We start from the raw sequence: 10,576 nt of genomic DNA on the forward strand, positions 1-10,576 counted from the left end.
TCACTTGTGGCAGGGCTTTCCACTTAATAACTTGAGCACTTTTGTAAAGATTTGTACTTTATCTGACATTTGTGAAATAAAGAATTTTATCTAATGCTACGTGCAATTAACCTAATATTATGTATTTCCTGAATTTTAATATCTGTTACTCTATCCAAACTTGTTTTGATGTTATCATCTCTATTTCTTTTTCCCCTTTTTATTGTATTTACCAAGTTATGTTTTATTTTGTCTTTAAGCTCTTTGATGGTCTCCACCCTCTCCTGGGGAGAGTTCCTTCTGCTTTCTACACACACACACACACACACACACACACACACACACACACACACACACATCCCCAACCTGTTGCCCTCTCTCGATCATCCATCCGTCATTCTGTTTAACCCCTCCCCCCCCACATGATCCCTCATCCACAGTCTTTTTGTTTGTTTGTTTTTGTTGTTGTTGTATTTTTTTGAGTCAGGATTTCTCTGTATAGCTTTGTAGACCAGGCTGGCCTCTAACTCACAGATATCCGCCTACCTCTGCCTCCCGAGTGCTGGGATTAAAGGCTTGCACCACCACCGCCCACAGGCATATTTTATATGACTGTATTTTTAATCTAGCATCTACATATGAGAGACACCTTGCAACCTTGGTACCTCGAAGCCTGACTTCTTTGCTTAGCATGAAGATTTACAGTTCTATGCATTGCCTTAGAAATGACATGATTTCATTTTTCCTGCCCTGGAAGACAAGCATATCCTCTGGAAGATTCAACTAATACACCCTTTGACACCTTATGAAGGGTTCTGAGAGGGACATGGACAGACGCAAAGATGAGGATCGATGGAGAACACACTTAAGCACAAAGCCAGAGGGCCACAAGCCCAGTAATGAGGGAACTGTCTGTCTGACTGTGTCAGAGCCCTGGGTGTGGGTCCAGCTACCTCTGTGTTGTACGAAGAGTTGAACAGCCACAGCCCAGACTCCTGCACCTGCTTCCCTCCTGAAGACAGGACCATGGCATATGCTCCTGTTTGCTCTCGTGAATTATGCAGGATAGGAGCCAATGGTGAGGAAAATTTCACAGACCACAAAATTCAAGATGAAGCTCCACAGAGTCCCCTAATTAGAGGGACCTTCAGAACTTTCAGGAATATGACTAAGGGGCAGTGGTTCCCACTGGGGTCCCAGTCCAAAACTAATTCACAAAAGCATTCATGACAAGACTGTTTGGCTGGGTTGAGGGGGGAAAATAAAATAAAAAGCAAACAGTTAATGATCCCTACTGCTGAACCAATCTTAGGGTGATCTCTCCTCTCCAAAGCTGCCGGGCTTTTTCCTCCCATGTAGCCAATTAGCAGCACTAATGGGACAAGACTCAGATTAATTACCGCACAAGCCAGCCCCTAATGTGTTCCTCCTGTTATTCTCGGCAGCCTGCCTGTCAAGCAGGCTTTAGGAGCATCAAGGAAACAATACAGCAGATCGATCCAGATAGTGCAGCCCCTTCCTTTATGGCATCCGCCTCTGGCATGTGCGTAAGGCTGGACCAGGCGAGCAGCCAGTGAGGACTCAGGAGGAGGGGAGTGGGTAATGGGTGAGATGAGATTAATCACCCAGTGCACTTACTTTCCTTGGATCAATCAATTAGTTATACAATGACCTCACTCTGCTCCTTGCAACGACTGCTTTAGCCTCAATAAGAGCTGAGCATAGTAAATTACAGTTTTGTGAGTGGTGTGCTTGGGTGTGTGTGTGCGTGTGTGAGTGCATGCCCGAGTGTACATGTGTATTCATGGTGGTGCACATGCACATGGGTGTGTGTGCGTGAGTGCATGTCCGAGTGTACGTGTGTATTTATGGGGGTACACATGCACATGGTTGTGTGTGTGTGCGTGAGTGCATGCCCGAGTGTACATGTGTATTCATGTGGGTTATACATGCACATGGATGTGTGTGTCATGGTGGTACACATGCACATGGATGTGTGTGCGTGTGGAGGCCAGAGGCCAGCTTCAGGTGTTGCTCCTCAGCAGCCATGCACATTCTTTTTAGAGATGGAACTCTCATCATGACCTGGGACTCACTGGTTAGGTGATGCCGGCTAGCTGACAAGCCTGGAGGAATCTACCTACCACTGCCCTAGCCCCGCAGCATGGAAATTATCACACTTAGCTTTTCACACGGGTCTGGAGATCAAACTTAGGTCTTCAGGCTCCTGTGGCAAGAACCTTCCGGAGTTAGCCGTCTTCCAGTCTTGTAAGTGACACTCTGACTGCTGACAAGCTGTGGTCACACCTTGTAGGGACCTGAGACACTGCCCATCTAATGCGCACACGGGACTGCCGTGAGAGTTTAGGAACACTGGTTCCCCTGTGTGTCTAGGTAGAGTGTGGCCTTTGCCTGAATGAGCAGCCAGTCACTCCCGTGGGCTCTGTGCACCCCTCACCTCTGTGCACCCCACCCCTTCAGTACATGTGTGCAATGGCAATAGGAAGCCACCACTGTTGGAGCCAGATGTGCCCAGGGTTCTAAGGGCCAGCAAAGGCGCCTCTGAAGAGGCCTATGCAAGTCTACCGGCCTGATGGTTGTGGGGTTACAAGGCAGGTAGCTACAGTGGCAGGGTGCACAGCCACAGCCTTTCCTGGAAGGACTCCAGAATCCACTCATTCAAAAGGGGCTCTGGGTCCTAGTGCAACTGTTCATTTTGGCCCGAATCCCAATGTGATCCCCAGGCCTCTGTGGCCTGAGCCTATGCACACTATGAAGTAAGGTATCCTACCTTGCAGGACACAGCACCTCTCGGTAACAAATGTGTGTGGCAGTTTAGACTTTCATGGCCCAGAGAAACCAGGTCTGCCTCCAGCTTCCTGGATTCAGTAGGTAAAATGCTGGCAATTTTGAAAAAGACCTATTTTATTTATGTATATGTGTGTATGAATGCAGGAGTTTATACGTGCAATGTTCACTCGGGAGCCTAAAGAGGCCAGAGGCAGGGGGGCAGATCTCCTGGAGTTATAGGCAGTTTTGAGTTGCCATGTGTCAGCTGTACTGAGCCATCTCTCCACCCTCATTGCTAGGCTTCCAGCTGATTGTTTTATAGGAAGAATTAAGGCACTCAATATTTTAAACCATGCAGACTTATAATGTATTATTTCATTGTTGCTGTTATCCAGAATAGTAAGGTATTTTGAGTGTTTCCTGAATTGTCTTGGTCCTCCAAGCAAGTCTGACTTGGCACAGCCTGGGCTTCAGTGAACCCAGGTGCCTGGAATTCCGACTCACAGGTCCCCAGAGTGGACAGTCACCCACTCATCTCTCACCGGAGATGAATAATGGCTGAAGACATTGAATTTGCTGAGCTTCTAAAACTATGAAAAGAGGAAGAAGAGAGGAGGAGAGGAAGAGGAGGAGGAGGAGAAGGGGAGGAAGAGGAAGAGAAAGAAGAGGAAGGAGAAGGACGGACGAGGAGGAGGAGAAGGAGAACATGGGGCCCTGCTACACACATGCAGCTGTGCCCTTACATTTGCATTCTCACAGCGCCACCTGCTGGGAGTCTGGAGTAGAGGACTCAAAAGGGCTGCAGAGGGTCCTTCACCTCATCACTGCATTCTGTCTCAAGAAAATGATGCTCCGCGGGTGTAATTGATCACAGTACTAACAGGATGAGGAAATACCAAGTAGATGACAAAATACAGAGCTCACCTTTTAAATGGGTAGGAACCAGAAAGGGGGAACTCTAGTATTTCCAAATCTAGGGAATATTATGATTCTTGTGGTATATACACGCCTTTAATTCCAGCACTCTGGAGACAGAGGCAGGCAGATCTTTGTGAATTCGAGACCAGCCTGTTCTACAAGAGCTAGTTCTAGGACAGTCTCCAAAGCCACAAAGAAACCCTGTCTTGAAAACCGCCCCCTTCCCCCAAAAAATAGTCATCCACAGTTACACACTGCCTTTGAGTAAGTGCTGGGTTTTCAAGACCCTGAAGAAAATTCAGAAGGGGTGTGGTGAACCCTGTCATATTGGTGGGGCCACGCTGTAACTGCACCTGTCTACTGTGGCGCTATCTACGGCAGGGTATTTCCCAAGCCTGACTCAATGCCTGTTTATAACCTCCATGAATCTTCTCTTGGCTTGTGTGTCTGTGCAAAACACTCAGCTTCCTCAAGTGTTACCTGCAGACAGTTCCTGGTGCTTCTGCATAAGAGACGGCACTACTGCAGTGATCTACCACACCCTGACCCTCTGGGGCAGGACCTGACGCACACTCTGCATTTCTTGGGTTAATTAAAGGGAACAAATGAACCCATTTTAACCACTGAGATGACTTTCCGGCCAACACACACTGTCAACTCATTTTACAATAATGGCATATTCAACATGGATGCCTCTACTTCTCCTCCGAGCATACTTCATGCTAAGTTGAAGATGCCGTTACCCTGTTGCTGTGGCACAGTTAGGCGTCTCTGTGTAGCCTTTCTGCTGCTTTGAATATTCTCACTGCAGAGCACTGAGTTCACTGCCACGGCTTGCCATGACATGGCTGTGACAGCATGCCCGATAGAAAGAGTGAACGTGCAAATGAAGAAGGCATTGTTCCCTCTGAGTGAGTGAGTGAGATGCCTCCGAAACAAGCATACGGGTTTACTGGAAAACCTGCCCAGAACAAGACAACACGCTGGCCCAGAACTGCCACTTGGACTCTGCAACAGGTAGAAACCCGTCACCGCAGCTGAAGCCTGTCACCATAGTTCCTCAAAGAATGTCAGACATACACCAGTGTCTAACTGGGAATTAAAAGAGAATTATAGTCACTAATATACTCAAAGTGATGGCAGCTGGTGCATTGCCTCTACCAGCGACACTTAAGGCCCTTGTTGATCCCTGTTCACGAGACAGAGCCTCCCATGGCTGGGTGTGCTGTAATTCTCAGAGCAATCCTGGGGATCCTGTGTAAAATCCATCTATGCGATGAGATCCTAAGTACACATCACCCATCCCCTCCACGTTCCAACAGGCTTCCTTTAGGAAGATGGAGATTGCCATGAGAATTTCAAAGAAACTCTGAAGCCCATCACATTTTTAAAATACACCATAACCACAGAAGGGTTTGTGTTCATAAAAATAAGTAAAGGCTAGCTGTCTATCAAGACACCAAAAGTATAAGCCCTCTTTGAGTTGAAGGTCTTAGACAATGGAGGAGCTGCATTTGGGAAAATGGAGATGAAGGCATGCTACCCTGTGGGTTTCCACATAAGTTTAGCATCACAGAATACTGATGGATGCCTCAGAATGGATGCTGAAGTTTGGGGGATTCTGGAAAGCAATGTGTCCAGGTGATGGTTCTGCAACCCAGCATGGGAATGGCTTCAGCGTCCTCCCTGTCTGAGTCATACTTCACAGGGGGATGTTCTGATTCAGCCCTGGTCTCAATCAATGCCCCCAGCCCCCTGGGCTGCTGGTACACGGGCTGCAGGGTGCTACTCGCCACTTTTCACAGCCAGGGCTGAAGTCCCCACCCAGCTTTAGAAGGAAAAGGATGCCAGATGCCTCCAGGCTCTTCTTAGAGATGATTTTGCAGGCTCCCTAGGCTGCATCCAACAGCAGGATAGCCACTGTCACATGCTGGACAGCCAGCCTCATAGCATAGCGTGCTGCAAAGCTACAAACACACTTTGGGCTCCAGATAGTTTAAAGAAATACCCAAATCCTATAATTGAATATCATGGGTTGTTATCTCCAATAATTCACCAAGCCAGTCCAGGCTTAAACATTGGATACTTCCAGGCTGTTTCATTAAAATAAAAGCCACCAAGTGCATACAGAGTGAAGTTACATAGACCCTGCAGGATCCCTACTAGATGGCATCATGGCTGAAGGATACAAGGAACACCTTCCCATGGACTTCATCTTCTTAGCTCTCATTTGTTTCTTTTGCCAGATTTCTCAACAAAATACAATTCCAACCCACTAACCTGCCAAAGCCAGAACAAAGCCCCACGATGCCTCTTTATCTGAGACACCTTCCTTTTTGCAAACCATTGGTCTGTATGTTCCGAAGAAGTATCACTTAGACTTTTAGTTTTCCTTTTATAGAATTCAATTTCAGTTCTAGTGGCTACTTGACTTTGTATGATCAATCCCCCAACCCCCTCCCCCCACAAAAATGGTGTTTGTTTGGTTTCAGAACAGAGTTCAGTGATTGGTCAGGAGTGACACTCACCACGGGCTCAGAAAACATAACCACACATCTACCTGGGCTCCATCCCTCGGTAGGACCCAACTCGGGAACATATTTTCAAAGCTGGGGCAGCCACTGGGAGTTCACAGAAATGTCACGCCTGCCTGTCTGCTATTGTGAGCAGTTCCTGAGAAAACAGGACGCCAGATTGAAAAACACACAGGTCAGTGGCCCTTTCAAAATTATCAAAGGACACAAATTAAAGAAGAAAATGCTTTCAAAAAGTCAGGCAGCTCTCAAATAAATATCTAGGCTGCTGCAGCAGCTTTTGACTCGCTTCACAAGCCCAGTTGTCCTCACCGCTGTCCCTCAACCTTCCATGCCTCAAATGAACCTGCTGATCCAAACACACCCCAGGCAGGTTGTTGTGTGTGTTTTCTTTTTTCATTGTGGTAAAATAACACCAGTGGAGCGTCTGCCATTTGCAGAGGCCTTAGATACAACACACCATAATGCTAACACCCCTGACCACCGCTACGCTATTCTACACTCATACTGTGACCTCTGCTACCCTTCACTATTTGTTCCCATGCCAATCCTGTAACCCTGGGAATCCACCAATATATTTGCCCCTGACGGTGACCACCCTCCTGCTTCAGATGAGGGGAGTCACAAGCCTTTGTCCTTTGTGCCTGCCTTAATGTATTGTGGTTCAGTTCTTCATCAGAATTGCCTTCCTTTTCAAAGGTGTATAGTACTCCATTATACCTGCATGCCATGTTTGTTTATCCAGCCATCAAGGGATGTTGGAGCTACTCACACATCTTTGTCGTGATGGGTGAGTCTGTTGTGACTAGCCAGGGTCTTCACTATAGGGGTGCTTGGCTTCTATCTAGACACAAGTGATTGTCATGGGATTTGCAAATTGGAAATGACAATCACACACATCCCAGCAATGGCACAATCAAAATCCTTGGAGACCTTGGGCTTCTAAGGGGAAACCACAAAGTAAAAAGACGCCGTTTGCAAACCTAAAATGGAATGAGTACAAGTAGGCTAAACCAATGCAATGCTAACCCACCGCCAGCAGACCTGGCTCTGGACCGAAGCAATGGATCCCACAGACAAAATTCACAGGTGGAGACAACAGAGCGGATGTTCTTCAGCAATCCAGGGTGCAAAGGAGCTGTGACAGCCTCGTTTCTGAGAGTCTGCAGTCTGCGTGAAACATATCACAGTGGCCACTGTGACGTCGGAAGGCCCTCTGGAAGGGAGTGTTGCTTTGCGAGGGCGCCTGAGGCAGGAGTCGGAGTTGCCCAGGAGAAAAGAAACGTGAATCTACTTCACGCAGAAATGGAATATACCAAATTCTAGCCATAAACTGTCAGAGCTTGAGAAAAGGCAGGTTCAATGTGGCTACTCAAAGAGCAAAATGGAGAGAGAGGGGGTTTGCATGTGTGGGGATACCAAGGGCAGAGCAGGCTCTAGTCATGATGGCTAGAGGCCCCGGGAGGGTGTGAACCTGGGAGGCTGAATGGCATCTAAATTTAGAAACATGCTCTTTCACTATGGAGGGCTGAGGCCAGGACAGTGAGGGCGGAGATGGCCCCCCCAGTGTCAGAGAAATGTGGTCGAGTCGTATGGAAACTCAAGGAGACAGGGATCTGAGAGAGACAAGAGCATGTGCCTCCAGGAGACAGAAAGTGGGTCAGACATGAGGGAGAGTCTACACACTCATCAAAGGACAGGTAGAGGTTTAACATTATTGGGGTCCCAGGAAAAAACAGCACCAATAAAGACTTTATAAAGAAGTTTATAATGACTTAAAAGAGGATGTATAATACACACTGAGAGGCCATGTATTGAGACTGAGTACTTCTATATTAGAGAGACAGGTGTCATTTACACTGAAGATAAGACAAAGGTTAACTCTTGAATCCCAGGCATCAGCCTGGGAATCCAGCATGGGACTGATCAAGACCCCCTGAATCTGGGTGTCAGTGAGGAGGCCTAGGGAATCTATTGAGCCTTGGGCAGCAGATCAGTACCCATCCCAATTATACACACGGACTTTGGACTCCCATAGAACAATGTGAGGTGCACTCTCACCCTGAACTCTTGGGGAAGGGTCTAGGCCCTGCCCTATATGAAATGACAGACTATGGACACCCCCATGGAGGGCCTCACCCTCCCTGGGGGAATGAGGGGATAACGGGGGGGGGTTGGGGGGAGAGCACGGGAGGAGGGGAGGGAATGGGAGAGGGACCTGGAACTGACTTGTGAAGCAACCTCGTTTCTTATCTAAATTTAAACTGGAAAATAAAATATAAAAAAAAAAAGAATTAGCATCCAGGAGGAAAGACGCTAGTCATGACTCAACATGTAAGATTTTTCCATTCCTGACCTGCGTGGCCTGACCCTTGAAGTCATTCTTCTTTCTATCCAACGCTCAGCCCATCACCAGGTCAGCAAAGGTCTCGCTTGCGTGACATCTTACTCATTCGGTGTGAGTTTTTGTTTGGTGAGCAAAGAGGCACAATTCTACTGTGATCGTCAACCCTTTTATCACAAAAAAAAAAACACAAGAGCAGTTGGCTCTAACTTACAGTTTGGGCGATTGCCAGGCAGTGGTTGGTTGGCCTCGTTGCTTTGGTCTGAGGAAAGGCAGAGGGTCACAGCAGAAGCATTCCGTAGAACATAGCCACTTATCTCACAGGAACTGGGAAGACGAAGGAAAGGGGGAGAGTTAGCTTCCTTTCACTAAGCTGCATTTCCTGGGGGATACCAGTTTTGAAAGTCAATCTTTGTGAAATGTTCTCACTATAAGTTGGTAACTAACAAGTCACATATTTCTACGTTACCCTTTTCATCCGGCATCATTTCCAATTATTCCAAGTTCTATTTTTTTAAGTATTTTTAAATTAAGAGGGAGTAGCTCAATTTTTCCAGCTCCACCTTAACAAGCCATAAAGATACCGCATCAGACAGGTTCTAGATTTTAGGGTGGTACTGGACAAGAATATGCAATCTGTAAGAGCACTTACAGCAGCAGAACCCCACACCAAAATGAAAAAAATAACTAAGAAACATATAATTCAGAAAAAAGATAGGACATTGCATATAAACCTTTACCAGGTATCCCCTGGGGGCTGATAAATCAGGTCTAATAATAGACTGAAGTGTGGTATTCTGGGTGGGAGACTGCATTTTATCACCAATTTGAATAAGTTAAAGAAGAAAAATACCCTGGTGAGGGCTGGGAAGATGGCTCAGTGGGTAAAGCGCTTGCCACACAAGCGTGAGGGCCTGAGTTTGAGCCCCAGAATCTGCATGGAAATGCTGAGCGGGGTGGCACCTGCTTAAAATCCCAGGGCTGGGTTAATTCCTCGGACTTAAGGGATAGCCAACCCAGTTAAACTGGAGAGTTCCAAGCCCATGATAAACCCTGTTTCAAAAACAAATAGCATCTGAGTGGCATGACACCTGAGGTTAGACTCTGGCTTTCAAACACATGTGAACACATATGTACCTTCACACAGACACACAGACACACAGACACACAGACACACACAGACACACACAGACACACACACACACACCCCTACTGCTCTGAACACTGAGCTCAGCTATAATTCAAACCAACTGCAGACATGCCTTGATGTTGCTATTGGTATAGTTTGTAGCTCAATATTTTAATCCCCACTCTTTTTTAGTACAAAAGCCATAAAATAGGTTTAGGTATTAAATACACCTATACAAATTCATGTCACCGTGGAAAATACTCTTGCCTGGTTTTAAGATTAAATTCAATACTTAATTACCATCCTCTGGGATTAGTGATCACTAATTTAGCTTGAAGGTAAAAATATTCCCTTGATCCAATTAAAGCTTCAAATAAAATTTGGCAAGGCCCATCCCAGAATTTGTACAGCTTACCATTGAACTTTTAACTGTCAATATGGTTACTTTCCGTGGAAGCAACTGACTGTGGACAGTGTGCGCAAAGCTTTGCCTGGGGCATTTGTTGTCTTAGTTAGGTTTTTGTATTGCTATGACAAAAAGCAAGTTGGGGGGAAAGGATTTCTTTAGTTTACACTTCCACAGCATAGTTCATTATTAATGGACATTGGGACAGGAACAGAGAATGGCCTTGAAGGCAGGAGCTGCTGCAGAGGCCATGAAGGGGTCCTGCTCAGTGGCTTGCTCACCATGGCTTGCTGAAGAGGATGTGGAGAAAGGGAAATTCTCCTCCATTGCTGGTGGGAGTGCAAACTTCTAAAGCCACTGTGGAAATCAGTATGGCGATTTCTCAGAAAATTAGGAATCAACCTACCTCAAGAAGCTGCAATTCACACCACAAGGACAATTGCTCAACTATGTTCATGGCAACATTATTCATAGTA

At 46.5% G+C, this 10,576-nt stretch overlaps 1 long non-coding RNA gene across 1 annotated transcript in view; it reads right to left on the reverse strand.

Annotated features, from left to right (window-relative positions):
- LOC110343254 overlaps nt 1–8,886 on the reverse strand; it is a 447,219-nt gene extending 438,333 nt beyond the window's left edge. The window contains exon 1 of the long non-coding RNA XR_002385464.1: nt 8,780–8,886. This is a non-coding gene — a long non-coding RNA (uncharacterized LOC110343254). The remainder of the gene's footprint in view (nt 1–8,779) is intronic.
- Nucleotides 8,887–10,576: the final 1,690 nt, after the last annotated feature.

This window comes from Mesocricetus auratus, unplaced genomic scaffold (assembly GCF_017639785.1).
Source record: "Mesocricetus auratus isolate SY011 unplaced genomic scaffold, BCM_Maur_2.0 Super-Scaffold_100031, whole genome shotgun sequence".
In the NCBI taxonomy this organism is placed as follows: domain Eukaryota; kingdom Metazoa; phylum Chordata; class Mammalia; order Rodentia; family Cricetidae; genus Mesocricetus; species Mesocricetus auratus.